This window comes from Oryx dammah, unplaced genomic scaffold, assembly GCF_014754425.2.
Source record: "Oryx dammah isolate SB20612 unplaced genomic scaffold, SCBI_Odam_1.1 HiC_scaffold_2, whole genome shotgun sequence".
Taxonomy (NCBI): domain Eukaryota; kingdom Metazoa; phylum Chordata; class Mammalia; order Artiodactyla; family Bovidae; genus Oryx; species Oryx dammah.
In genome coordinates, this window is record NW_024070186.1 from 18,564,019 (window position 1) to 18,578,075 (window position 14,057).

The window sequence follows — 14,057 nt, forward strand, 5'->3', positions numbered from 1 at the left end:
AAAACTTTAAAAAGCTAACACCTCCCAAATATAGAAATGTAGGAGAAGGTCAACTCTCCTTGCAAAGATTACTAACTACTCAGCAAATTCTAGCTAAGGATTCATCATCATCCTGACCTCAAATAACCACCATATTATGAATTTATTGATTACCTTGGTTGTATCTGAATCAAATGGGCTTATCTAGTAATGAAATGCGGAGAAGGCAATGCACCCCGCTCCAGTAGTCTTGCCTGGAAAATCCATGGACAGAGGAGCCTGGTAGGCTGCAGTCCATGGGGTCGCTAAGAGTCGGACATGACTGAGCAACTTCACTTTCACTTTTCACTTTCATGCATTGGAGAAGGAAATGGCAACCCACTCCAGTATTCTTGCCTGGAGAATCCCAGGGGCAGGGAAGCCTGGTGGGCTGCTGTCTGGTGGGCTGCTGTCTATGGGGTCGCACAGAGTCGGACACGACTGAAGCGACTTAGCAGCAGCAGCAGCAGCAGCAGTAATAAAATGTCTATTGCTAAACCTAAAGTGGAAAGAATAACAGAGAATTATAAATTATAGTGAAGGATATATAAGTGTGATGAGTAATCTTTGGGTGACACTCCTAAAAAACTTAGATTGAATGAGGTTGAGAATTTTTCCACTGAATCTCAGTTTGTAGCATCTGTTTTCTGTGGGATATTTTCTTAGGATTGGAAACACTTATGAATAATTGACAGGTGTTTAGATTCAGTGCTAATGACTGTACATATTTATTTATAATGTTAAAGAATTGCTATTACTATAATGCTGTTATTTTCATTTGTTAATGTTTGCCCATATGTCACATTATCCTTTTGCAATCTGCCTAAACCTTTTGGGATTCATTTATTTACAGCCATCAAGTACAGGAAGTTTCTTTCTTAAAAGTGAGTCAAGTTACAAAAGTTTATGAACAGTTATTTAGAAAGTTAGGATAATTAGGTTCACTGAGGGCAATACTTTGAACATGACTGATTTGTATAAGCTATTGCTGAACATTTTTCCCCCATAGGAAAAATTAATGTGAGTTGGGTTCCTAGACTAGCTCTTTAAATTAGTTTAAACTATGGATAGTGGTAGCAGTTTAGTCGCTAAATTGTGTCCAACTCTTGCAACCCCCATGGATTATAGCCCATTAGGCCTCTCTGTCCATGGGATTTTCCAGGCAAGAATACTGGAATGGGCTGACATTTCCTTTTCCAGGAGATCTTCCTGACCGAGGATTGAACCCACATCTCCTGCACTGCAGGCAGATTCTTTACTGCTGAGTCACCAGGGAACCCATTAGAATGTGTTGTTTTTGTAGGAAAACAAATGAAGGACAATGATCATACTATTGGAATAAGGGTGCAGAAAGGAAACAGACTATCCATTGTTGGCCTTATTTGTCATATTGTGAGAGGTCAACCAGATAGCCATACATTCTTTAGGTAATTTAAATGGAGGTTATGATTGTAGGGATGTAGGGGTGTCAGAGCATTATGGGGTACTCTCAAAGTTTTGTTCAGGGGTCTGATCTGATAGTTGGCTGGGTGGAGGACACTGGAGGAGTCCAGTTCACACTCAACATTAGAGTCAGACTGTAGTGATCTTGGATGGAAATGTTAGACAAGGCTTAGCTTCAGGTGGAAGACAATAGAGAGGAACCAACACCTGTCTGCCCTGCCAAGACTAAGTATCTTCCCAGAAGAGCATTCCTATAGTGAACAGAGGAAGTGGGGAGGGAGGATTTAGGAAAGGGAGAAATAGGCAAACCCGACAGCACATTCTGTAGCTGATGTGGGGCCTCCAATTGGCTGGCAGCCAGCAGCACCATCAGCTGCCTCTCCGGGAGGAAGCTCTGGGGCAGAGAGCCCATTTCTCTCACCTGCTATGGTCTGGTCACTTCTTGTTTGGATTCAGAGCAGGTTGTTGGGCAGCTTCACCTTCTTGGGGAATGATCCTCCTTGGCGAGTGAGCACACCATGTGGTTCACTCAGCAGAAGCTGAGTAGGGGAACACTTCACTTAGAGGCAGTAAATTTGAGTATTAATATAGTTTTTCAATGATGAGCATGCAATGACTGATACAAACTCTGCAGATAATGTCAGTCTAGCCTGGTGGATTTTTTTAAAGAGCTTAATACAACAGCAACAAAAGAACCAGGAATAGCTACCCTCTGTAGAGTGCTTTCTCCATGATTGACATTTAATGTGCTAAGTGCTTCATGTAGTACCTATCTAAGTGTATTTGTTCCCACAAAAAAAAAAAAAAAAAATCACACTATGTATAATTTTTTGAACTTCTTTTTCTCACTCAGGAAAGTGTTGCTGTGTATCAGCAAATATATATCTATGTATCATCTAGATGTTTGCATAATATTCTATCCCTGAATACAATAGTTTTTCAATCAAGGCCTTAATAATTTCTCTGAAGATTTTTTCTTTTTCTTTCTGCATTTTTACCTTGATGAATCTCAGTGTAGCTTTGCATTTATCCTACCTGGGGTTAGTTGAGATTCTTGGACATGTAAATGAACTTATTTCAGAATGGATGCATGCATATGTACGGCTGAGTCCCTTTGCTGTTCACCTGAAACTATCACAACATTGTTGCTGGCTATAAAACAAACAAACAAAAAACATTTCATCAAACGTTACCAGATTTGGAAAAGGAAGCTTTCAGCTCTTCCTTTTTTGAATACTTTTTCTCCTCCTTTTCCTCTTAGCTGTCTTTCTGTTCTTCCCACTATGTGTATGCTGGTATATTTCTAGGTTTCCTACCTGCTCTGATGCAATGATAATTTTTCTTCCTTTTGCTCTCTATTCTTCAGATTGCATAATACTTTTCAGTCTATCTTGATTCTTTCTTTTGTGACTTAAAATCTACTGTTGAGCCTCTTTGGAAAATTTTTTGTTTTAGTTATTGTACTTTTCAACTCTAGAACTTCTATTTGATTTTTAAAATAATTTCTCTCTCTTCAGTGATAAAACATGGTCCAGTGGAGAAGGGAATGGAAAACCACTTCACTTCACTATTCTTGCCTTGAGAACCCCATGAACAGTATGAAAAGGCAAAATGATATGATACTGAAAGATGAACTCCCCAGGTCAGTAGGTGCCCTATATATGCTATTGGAGAAGGGTGGAGAAATAACTCCAAAAAGAATGAAGAGACAGAGCCAAAGTGAAAACAATGCACAGTTGTGAATGTAACTGGTAATGGAAGTAAAGTTTGATATTGTAAACAACAGTATTGCATGAGTGGAACCTGGAAATTAGGTCCATGTATCAAGGTAAATTGGAAGTGGTTAACCCGGAGATGGCAAGAGTGAATATTGACATTTTAGGAATCAGTGAACTAAAATGGATTTTAATTGGTGAATTTAATTCAGATGACCATTATATCTGTTACTGTGGGCAAGAATCCCTTAGAAGAAATGGAATAGCCACCATAGTCAACAGAAGAGCCTGAAATGCAGTACTTGGGTGCAATCTCAAAAGTGACAGAATGATCTCTGTTCGTTCCCAAGGTAAACCACTCAATATCAGAGTAATCCAAGTCTATGCCCCAACCAGTAATGCTGAAGAAGCTGAAGTTGAATGGTTCTGTGAAGACCGACAAGACCATCGAGAACTAACACCAAAAAAAGATGTCCTTTTCATCATAGGGGACTGGAATGCAAAAGTAGGAAGTCAAGAGATACCTGGAGTAACAGGCAAGTTTGGCCATGGAGTACAAAATGAAGCAGGGCAAATATTGACAGAGTTTTGCCAAGAGAATGCACTAGTCATAGAAAACACCCTCTTCCAACATGAGATGACTATACACATGGACATCACCAGATGGTCAATACTGAAATCAGATTGATTATATTCTTTGCAGCCAAAGATGGAGAAGCTCTATACAGTCAGCAAAAGAAAGACTGGGAGCTGACCGTGGCTCAGATCATGAACTCCTTATTGCCAAATTCAGGCTTAAATTGAAGAAAGTAGGGAAGACCACTAGACCTTTCAGGTATGACCTACATCAAATCCCTTACGATTTTACAGTGGAAGGGAGAAATAGATTCAAGGGATTAGATTTGATAGACAGAATGCCTGAAGAACTATGGACAGAGACTCCTGACTTTGTACAAGAGGCAGTGATCAAGATCATCCCCAGAAAAAGAAATGCAAAAAGGCAAAATGGTTGTCTGAGGAGGCCTTACAAATAGCTGAGAAAAGAAGAGAAGCTGAAGGCAAAGGAGAAAGGAAAGATATGCCCATCTGAATGTAAAGTTCCAAAGAATAGCAAGGAGAGATAAGAAAGCGTTCTGAGGTGATCAATGCAAAGAAATAGAGGACCCAGAGGGATGGGATGGGGAGGGAGGTGGGAGGGGGGTTCAGGATGGAGAACACATGTACACTAGTGGCAGATTCATGTCAATGTATGACAAAACCAATACAATATTGTAAAGTAATTAGCCTCCAAAAAATTAATTAATTAATTTCAAAAAAGAAATAGAGGAAAACAGTAGAATGGGAAAAACTAGAGATCTCTTCAAGAAAATTAGAGATACCAAGGGAACATTTCATGCAAAGAAGGGAACAATAAAGGGCAGAAATGGTATGGACCTAACAGAAGCAGAAGATATTAAGAGGTGGCAAGAATACATAGAAGAACTATATAGAAAAGATCTTCATGACCCAGATAACCATGATGGTGTGATCAATTATTTAGCATCAGACATCCTAGAGTGGGAAGTCAAGTGGGCCTTAAAGCATTACTACGAACAAAGATAGTAGAGGTGATGGAATTCCAACTGAGGTGATGGAATTCCAACTGAGCTATTTCAAATCCTAAAAGATGAAGATGTGAAAGTTCTGCACTCATTATGCCAGAAAATTTGGAAAACTCAGCAATGGCCACAGGACTGGAAAAGGTCAGTTTTCATTCCAATCCCAAAGAAAGGCAATGCCAAAGAATGTTCAAACTACCGCACAATTGCACTCACTTCACATGCTAGCAAAATAATGCTCAAAATTCTACAAGCCAGGCTTCAACAGTATATGAACTGAGAACTTCGAAATGTTCAAGCTGGTTTTAGAAAAGGCAGAGGAATGAGAGATCAAATTGCCAACATCTGCTGGATCATTGAGAAGGCAAAAGAGTTCTAGAAAATAATCTATTTCTGCTTTATTGACTACACCAAAGCCTTTGTTTGTATAGATTACAATGAACTGTGGAAAATTCTTCAAAGATGGGAATACCAGACCACCTTACCTGCCTCTTGAGAAATCTGTATGCAGGTCAGGAAGCAACAGTTAGAACTGGACTTGGAACACGGACTGGTTCCAAATCAGGAAAGGAGTACATCGAGGCTGTATATTGTCACCTTTTTTATTTAACTTCTATGCAGAGTACACTATGCAAAATGCCAGGCTGGATGAAACACAAGCTAGAATCAAGATTGCCGGGAGAAATACCAATAATCTCAGATATGCAAATGACACCACCTTTATGGAAGAAGGAAGAACTAAAGAGCTTCTTGATGAAAGTGAAAGAGGAGAGTGAAAAACCTGGCTTAAAACTTAACACTCAGAAAATGAAGTCATGACCTCCGGTCCCATCACTTCATGGCAAATAGACTGGGGAAACAGTGGCAACAGTGGGAGACTTAATTTTTTTGGTCTCCAAATTCACTGCAGATGGTGACTGCAGCCATGAAATTAAAAGACACTTGTTCCTTGGAAGAAGACCTGTGACTAACCTAGACAGCCTATTAAAAAGCAGAGACATTACTTTGCTGACAAAGGTCTGTCTAGTCAAAGCTAAGGTTTTTCCAGTAGTCATATACGCATGTGATAGTTGAACCATAAAGAAAGCTGAGTGCCGAAGAACTGATGCTTTTGAACTGTAGTGTTGGATAAGACTCTTGAGAGTACCTTGGACTGCAAGGAGACCCAACCAGTCAGTCCTAAAGGAAATCAGTCCTGAATATTCATTGGAAGGACTGATGCTAAAGCTGAAGCTCCAATACTTTGGCCACCTGATGCAAAGAGCCAACTTATTAGAAAAGTCCCTGATGCTGGGAAAGATGGAAGGCAGGAAGGAGAAGGGGATGACAGAGGATGAGATGGTTGGATGGCATCACTAACTCAATGGACCTGAGTTTTAGCAAGGTCCGGGAGTTGGTGATGGACAAGGAAGCCTGGAGTGCTGTGGTCCATGGGGTCGCCAAGAGTCAGACATGACTGAGCAACTGAACTGAACTGAACTGATAATCTCCATTTCATATGACATTTTATCATACTTTATTCCTTTAAATACTGTTTCCTTTAGTTCATTGAACATATTTGAAATGGCTACTGGGAAATACTTGTGTGTTAAGTCTGACGTCTGGGCTCTGTTGGGTAGTTCATTTTGCCTGCTGTTTTCCTCATATGAATCATTTTTTCCTATTTATTTGCATGTTTCCTAACTTGTGAAAACTGGGCATTTTAATTTTTTAAATCTATTTTTATTCATGATCAACTGGGATTTATTCTAGTTTTGCAAGAATAGTCCAACATTCACAAATCAGTCAAAGTGAAACACTGCGTTTCCAAAATAAGGATAAAAATCATATGAGCATCTCAATAGATGCAGATAAATATACTTGACAAAATTCAACATTCATTTCTAATAAAATCACTCAACACAATGAGTATAGAGGGACCATACTTCAACATAATAAAGGGCTTATATGACAGGTCCACAGCTAACATCATGTTCATACACAATCGTGGAAAGCTGAAAGATTTTCCTTTACGATCAAGAACAAGACAACGATGCCCACACTTTTATTGACCAAGGAGTGAAAGACCTGTACACTGAGAACTATGATGTTAATGAAAGGAGTTGAAGAGAAACAAATAGATATTTTGTGCTCATGGGTTTGAAAAAAAAAAATTTTTTAAAATGTCCATCCTACTCAAAGCAATCTACAGATTCAGTGCAATTGCTATCAAAATTTCAATGGTATTTTTTCACATAATAGAATAAAAATTCTAAAATTTGTATTTTCTGGAGTTATCTTGGGGCTTCTCAGGTAGTATGGGGGCTAAGAATCCACCTGCCAGTACAGGAGATGCAAGAGACACGGGTTCAGTCCCTGGGCCAGGAAGATCCCCTGCAGAGGGAAATGGCAACCCACTCTAGTATTCTTGCCTGGAACATTCCATGGACAGAGGAGCGTGGCGGGATACCATCCATGGGGTTGCAAAGAGTCAGACCTGACTGATCACACACATACACAGTGTTATTTTACGTAATCATTGTGCATTTATCAATACTAAGAAATTAACATTGATACATTACTATCAACTAAACTTCATTTGAATGTAAGTCATTTTTTCACTGATGTCCAAAGATTCCACATTGCAGTCAGTCATTTCCTAAGTTTATCAAAGTTTTAAGTTTATCAGACATGTCCTTGTTGCTCCTGATGGTTTTGAAGAATACTGGTCAGGTATTTTGTAAAGTTATTCAGTTTGGATTTGGCCAGTATTTTCTCTTGATTCAACTGGATTTGGGTGAAAAACCAATTTTTGTAAGACTACCATAAAAGTGATGTGTCTGTCTCATCACAGTTTTATCAGGAGATGTATGATGTCAGCATGACTTAATACTGGTGACATCAGCTTTGGTCACTAGGTTAATTGATGTCTGCCAGTTTTCTCCATTTTTTCCATTTCTATTCCATTTCTATTCTACTTTCTATTCTCTATTTATTAAAAGAGAGTCGCTAAGTCCAGCCCACACATAACAGGAAGGGAGTTAAGCTTCACCATCTAGTGAGAGAAATAAAGAACTTTCAGACATATATTACAATATGTATGAAGCATATAGTAAGTTTTTGAGACATATCTATAAGGCAGTGTCAAAGTCTAGCATATCCAAAAATTCTTACAAATGAACTACTGAGACAACAGCAACAGCACAAACGCAAAGCTAAGGAGTTCCTACTTGGAAATCAACAAAGGATATGGATGGGAAGTTGCCAGAAAAGGACTTTAAAACTCCATTTGATGAAGAGAAGTTCAATTTACTAGTAAACCAAGAAGTGTGAATTAAAGCAATGAGATACAAGGATTCATGCCAGTCACTCTTAAGGACACGAGTTACAATGTGGATATGAAACTTCTGTTCTAGCTCAACTTCAAGAAGATTGTTGACACACAAGTTGGAATGGTTCTAATAGCCTACCATGAAAAACGCTTCAGAATGACTGGAATTCATTTCTAAAAACAACAGGGAAGTATCAGAGTTTTCCATTTAGATCAACAACTTTAAATTCTTAGCCTGAAAATTTCAGAGACATCAGGGGTTCCCCTTGCTTGTGGTTTCTTAATCCACTCATCAAGATGCACCTTAGCTTGTTTGAGCTGGCCAAGGACTACATGAGTGAAAGCTACAGGAAAATATAGTTATTCAAGGCACAGTTTCTCCTGTCAGCAAGGCATATAAGAATCACCGAACACATCTCTGCCCATTGCTGTGTTATAGCAGATCTTGCCACTAAGAATCTAAAGGGGATGGAAGTGGATACACAGGAAATTCTTCAGGAAAACTGGATATTTTAGGTAATATATTGTAGCAACTCTTCTCACTCCCCCTTCTCTGGGGCTTGTTATTTGCTTGTTTATTTGCTAAGTGAATAAAGGGATTTATTCACTGTGATTATGGAAGAACTGATATTATGTGACTTCTGAGTCTGGGTCACAGAAGATGACACTGTTTCTGTCTGATTCTCTTGAGATCTTTGCTCTTGGAATTCAGCTGCTGTGCTGTGAGAAAGCCTGTGTATAGCACATTGGGAGTCTAGTGTAAGGAATCAAGGCCTCTGGCCTTTAGCCCTGGCCGAGCTTCTAAATGATAGCCAACATCTATCAGCCCGTCATGTGAGTGACTTGGAAATGGATCTTCCAACCTCAACTGAGCTTGCCCAGAAAATGCCATGGAAAGAAGATTCAAGCTGTCTTTGTCAATTTCTGAGAGAATAAATTCATGAGCAGAATTAATATTGTTGTTTGAAGGCACTAGGTTATAAGGTGCTTTATTATTTATTATTTTTAGTGGCGACTAGAATAGGCTTTGTCAGAAGGACAGTAAAGCAGAGTTGAGACTCAACTCCTGGTCAGGGTCTCCATTATAACAAGCTGACACTGTTCATTTTCTTTATTTAAGAAGTTTAAGAAATGACTTAAGAGAAGTGGCTTGTGCCAGCATGGCAGTCTGGTCCTCTGCTTGCAGGTGCATTTGATGGATGGAGCCCAAGAACCTGGGCCTCAGCTGAGAAACTGGATTGGCAGCTTCTTTGTGTGCCTCAGACCCTCCCTCCATTCTTCCTGACTCCTCTTCTGCTCGCCCCAGCCTTGAACTACCTTCTCACCCCTGCACCATCTTGCCATCCCTCCCATAATTCAGTGGTGTACAGGAGCCAGCTCAGACTAGCTCACAAGACTCCACTATCCACATCTCTTCTCAACCTCACAGAAACCAATAAATGCTTCAAGTTAGGGCTTCCCTTTCTATCCAGAAGCCAGTTTACCAGGATCTCCAGCTCCCTTAGCCTTACTCTGTCTTGCCCATGAGGTGTCCACAGAAAGAAAGAAAGATCAAGATAAACATGAAAGTTCTAGACTTTGTCTTCAAAAGATTGGCAGACATAAATTGCCATTTGCACAAGGCTCTGATGTCAAAGGGGTGAGCCAGGGTGAGTGTGCAGAGCATCAGCTGCAGTCTCAGAGAGTGGATGATGCTGCTTAGGATGGGAAGGACAGAGAAAAGTCTGACAAAATGCCTTTCAGGCAGAAAGATCCAGTACCCATACTGAAGGAGGGGGGTGTCCACTGGGGGAGGAGGGGTGGACATACATGGAAGTAGGCTGCAGTGTTAATTTATTAGATGTAAAATTTTCAAAATCTAATTTTTCAAACTCCATTTTGGTGTTTTTTTTCATTTTCAAAATATACTGAGAATTTGAAAGTAGTTGCAAGTGACCTGGGCCTTCTCTGACTCCTGAAAGCCCCTGAGAGCACTATAAGGACATGGAAGTATAGTCCTTCCAAAGGGAAGCTCTGCTCAGTGTCCTCTGGCTAGCTGAGGACAAACTGTGAGTGTGTGTGCGTGTGTGCGTGTGTGTGTGTGGATGTGCAATAAATCCACGAGGCTGAGGAAGCAGTCAGCGTTCATGTGGTGAATGACCATAGTGAGGACCTTGGATTTTACCTTCTGTGGGAGAAGCTGCTGAAGACTGTTACATGAGGAGATGGTGCACAAGTTGGTTTGGCTGAAATAACAAGGAGCTCCAAAAATCTCTGAGGTACTTATAAAATGTATTTCTTCTTCACATTACATGAGAATTGCAGGTGACCTGAGCCTCTGCTCCAGGTTGCAGGCCTGCTCTGCTCCTGCTCGTGTCACAGGTCCAGGGCCCAGGCTGTGTCCTGGTCTGAAATGAGGCTGTCTAGTGCTTAGAAAAAGAGCAGGGACATGCGAGATCTTTCCTTTCTGTGGATGGATTATTCTTTAGTGGTGGCAGGAGGGCTCAGTAGTTGTGGCACAAGGACTTAGTTGCTGGGTGACATGTGGGATTTGAGTTCCCTGACCGAGGATGGAACCTGCGTCCCCCCTGCATTGCAAGGCAGATTCTTAACCACTGAACCACCAGGAAGTCCTAAGGTTAAGGCCATCTTAAAATAGCCTCCGGAGACTATCAAAGATGATGAAAGCCATTGGAACACAACCATTCACTCAAAGTGTAAAGTATCTTTTTTTAAAAAAGAATTTTATTGGAGTGTGGTTGATTTACAGTGTTATGTTAGTTTCTTGTGTACAGCAAAGTGAATCATTTATTTTTGTCATTGTTGTTCAGTTGCTAAGTCGTGTCTGATTCTTAGCGACCCCATGGACTGTAGCATGCCAGGCTCCTCTGTCCTTCACCATCTCCCGGAATTTGCTCAGATTCATGTCCATTGAGTCAGTGATGCTATCTAACCATATCATCCTCTGCCACCCCCTTCTCCTTTTGCCTTCAATCTTTCTGAGCATCAGGGTCTTTTCCAATGAGTCAGCTCTTCACATCAAGTGACCAAGGTATTAGAACTTCAGCTTCAGCATCAGTTCTTCCAATGAATATTCAGAATTGATTTCCTTTAGTGTTGACTGGTTTGATCTCTTTGCAGTCCAAGGGACTCTCAAGAGTCTTTTCCAGCACCACAATTCAAAAGGATCAATTCTTCGGCGCTCAGCCTTCTTTGTGGTCCAACTCTCACATCCATACTTGACCACTGGAAAAACCATAGCTTTGTCTGTATAGACTTTTGTCAGCAAAGTGATGTTTCTGCTTTTTAATACACTATCTAGGTTATACATATACATATACCTACTCTTTTTAAGATTCTTTTCCCATATGGGTCATTACAGAGCATTGGGCAGTTTCCTGTGTTATACAGCAGGTTCTTATTATCTGTTTTATATATAGTAGCGTGTATATGTCAATCCCCAAATTCCAATTTACCCCTCCTTCCCTTACCCACTGGTGACTGTAAGTTTGTTTTCTACATCTGTAATTTTATTTCTGTCTTGTAAATAAGTTCATTTGCACCCTTCTTTAGATTCCAGTATGTGAAGTCTCTTATGCCACATGAGCAATACATGCTGCCTGCCACAAGCAGCCTCTGTGCAGCGAGGGGCTGAGTAACAGCTGGCATTGGGAAGATGCTTTCATCATTGTTGCCAACCCACCTCTCGACCCACCTTTGAATGCTATCCATGTTTATTTCTCAGACTTTATCATTTGTGTGGAGTCTATGACCATGACCCCAAGAACAGCTAAAGATCAAACAGTCTTTCCCTTTTGTTTCCCCTCTGCCCTGTGATCTTCCTGCTCCGGTCCCTTTAGGCCTTACCCTGGGGTTTTCTCACATTCCCTCTGATTTTGGATTGGGCAGAACCCCTGTCGGTTTTAGCTGCTGTTCTTAGATTGGCCCCTGTGCTTTTCAGAGAGTACCTGTTGACTGTTTTGAGGGTTTTTCATTGTTTTGTCTCTCAGTCACTTACTCCACTGACTCTGCTTCTTCTTACACAGATGCTGACATTATGCAGGTCATGTGGCAATTGTGATTTGTCTCCATATACTTGTACCTTGAGGCTCAAGGAGACACTTTGTCACCTAATTTTGTTAAAAATGTTGGCCCTGGTTTTAAGTTTTGCTATCTAGCTGCTCTGTTTTACATGAGGATTCAAGGAAGATACAGAAACTATGCTCCCAATGTAACTACCATTTCTCCCCAAATACTCAGAACTAGCATTCTAACAAATTCCTTGGGAGATTTGTATGCATATTAAAGCTTGGGAAGAACCATTACAGATTCTGGGATATGATTGGCCCTTCATAGATAGTAGTTATTAATATATACTTCTTAAAATTTGTTCAAGCAGCCCTGGAGTCATTCATCATATTGACTGAGTTTATGTTGATTTTCAACATTACTACACTAAAGACTTTTATTTAGGGTAACATATTAAAGCAAGACCTGCTATACTTGTATTAAATTTCTATTACTCTACTTATTCAGCTGCTTAAATTATATATACTTTTTTCCAGATGGATATGTTAGGGTAGTCCTTGCTTATACCAAGTAAACATATTATCTAGAAGATCAATAAAATTTCCTTCACTAAAGTCATGCACCACTGTGGGGTAGGCTCCTCTTTCCAGCATCAGGGCAAATTTCAAAGAGTAAAATTTATTCATCTCGAGACAAGACAAAATCAGAGTTACATTTGCAATTCATTATCAATCTGTGCTTCAGAAATCCTCTGAGCAGTTCTGGTCGATTTGGACAGATGGCAAGTTTATGGAATTCAGGTATAATTTGCTTCATACACCTGATCCCAGTCTTCCCTTTCACTGCCACATTCACCCCCTCAGGGATTTATTTGTTTACTTCTTCACAGTTGGCTGTATTTTGCAGGGGGTGGGGGTAGGGGAAGGAATGCAAGTTGCAGACTTCTAAGTAAAATATATCTCTTGTTTTTTTTCAACTCATCTCCTGGCCCCTGACCCTTCCCTGCTGTTGCATTGCCATACTTAAGACCTGGGAGTCAAATAAGAGAAAAGCCTTCAAAAAGGATAGAAGTGATAAGTTTGAGATAATGTAATTATTCCCATGTAGATATGCCTGGTTGGAAACTGCTAAGTCACTTCAGTCGTGTCCAACTCTGTGCGACCCCATAGATGGCAGCCTACCAGGCTCCGCTGTCCCTGGGATTCTCCAGGCAAGAACATTGGAGTGGGTTGCCATTTCCTTCTCCAAGGCATGAAAGTGAAGTCACTGAGTCGTGTCCAACTCTCAGCGACCCCCTGGACTGTAGCCCACCAGGCTCCTCTGTCCATGGGATTTTCCAGGCAAGAGTACTGGAGTAGGGTACTGGAGAAAATTAAAACATAGACATATAGCTACATATATGTATAGTTATTAGAATACAAAGTATACATAGTAGGTAGATTGTAAAACTGGTACAGGATAATCAAAAAATCTTTTGCCCCAAATGTCATCAAAGTTTCTACATCATATTGGCTCATATGTCATTTACTGACTTCTGTGCCAGATAGGTGCACTGGGACCAGAGCAGATCCCTTTCCACAAGTTACTGGCTGATAAATGAAGTCTCCATGTGCTGCAGCACAGCCAGTATCAGTAGCTCAAAATAAAATAGGTAAATGGAAAGCAGCATGCATTCAGTGTAGCTGAGAGGATTTCCAAAAAAAGGGAGTAGTTTTGCATCAGAATTGATTACCAAGCTGTCCTCTAAATCTAACTGTGCCATGGTCTATCTAGCCAGATAGTTCCTCATCTTTTTATAACCCTAATACATTCATCAAGTATGACTCAGGTAAAATTATGTCTTCATGAAACCCAGATTTGACTTTGTGAATAGATGTTTATGATTTTAATGAAGTCCATTTATCAGTCCCTAACTTTATTGTTCATGCTTTTTGCATTTTACTTAAAAAAAAATCTTTGCTCACA

The 14,057-nt window shown here is 40.2% G+C and overlaps 1 protein-coding gene across 12 annotated transcripts in view; it reads left to right on the plus strand.

The window, feature by feature from the left end:
• The window catches only part of LOC120856970 (serine/threonine-protein kinase Nek11-like), a 277,040-nt gene that overhangs the window by 90,279 nt on the left and 172,704 nt on the right, over window positions 1-14,057 (plus strand). The window lies entirely within an intron of this gene.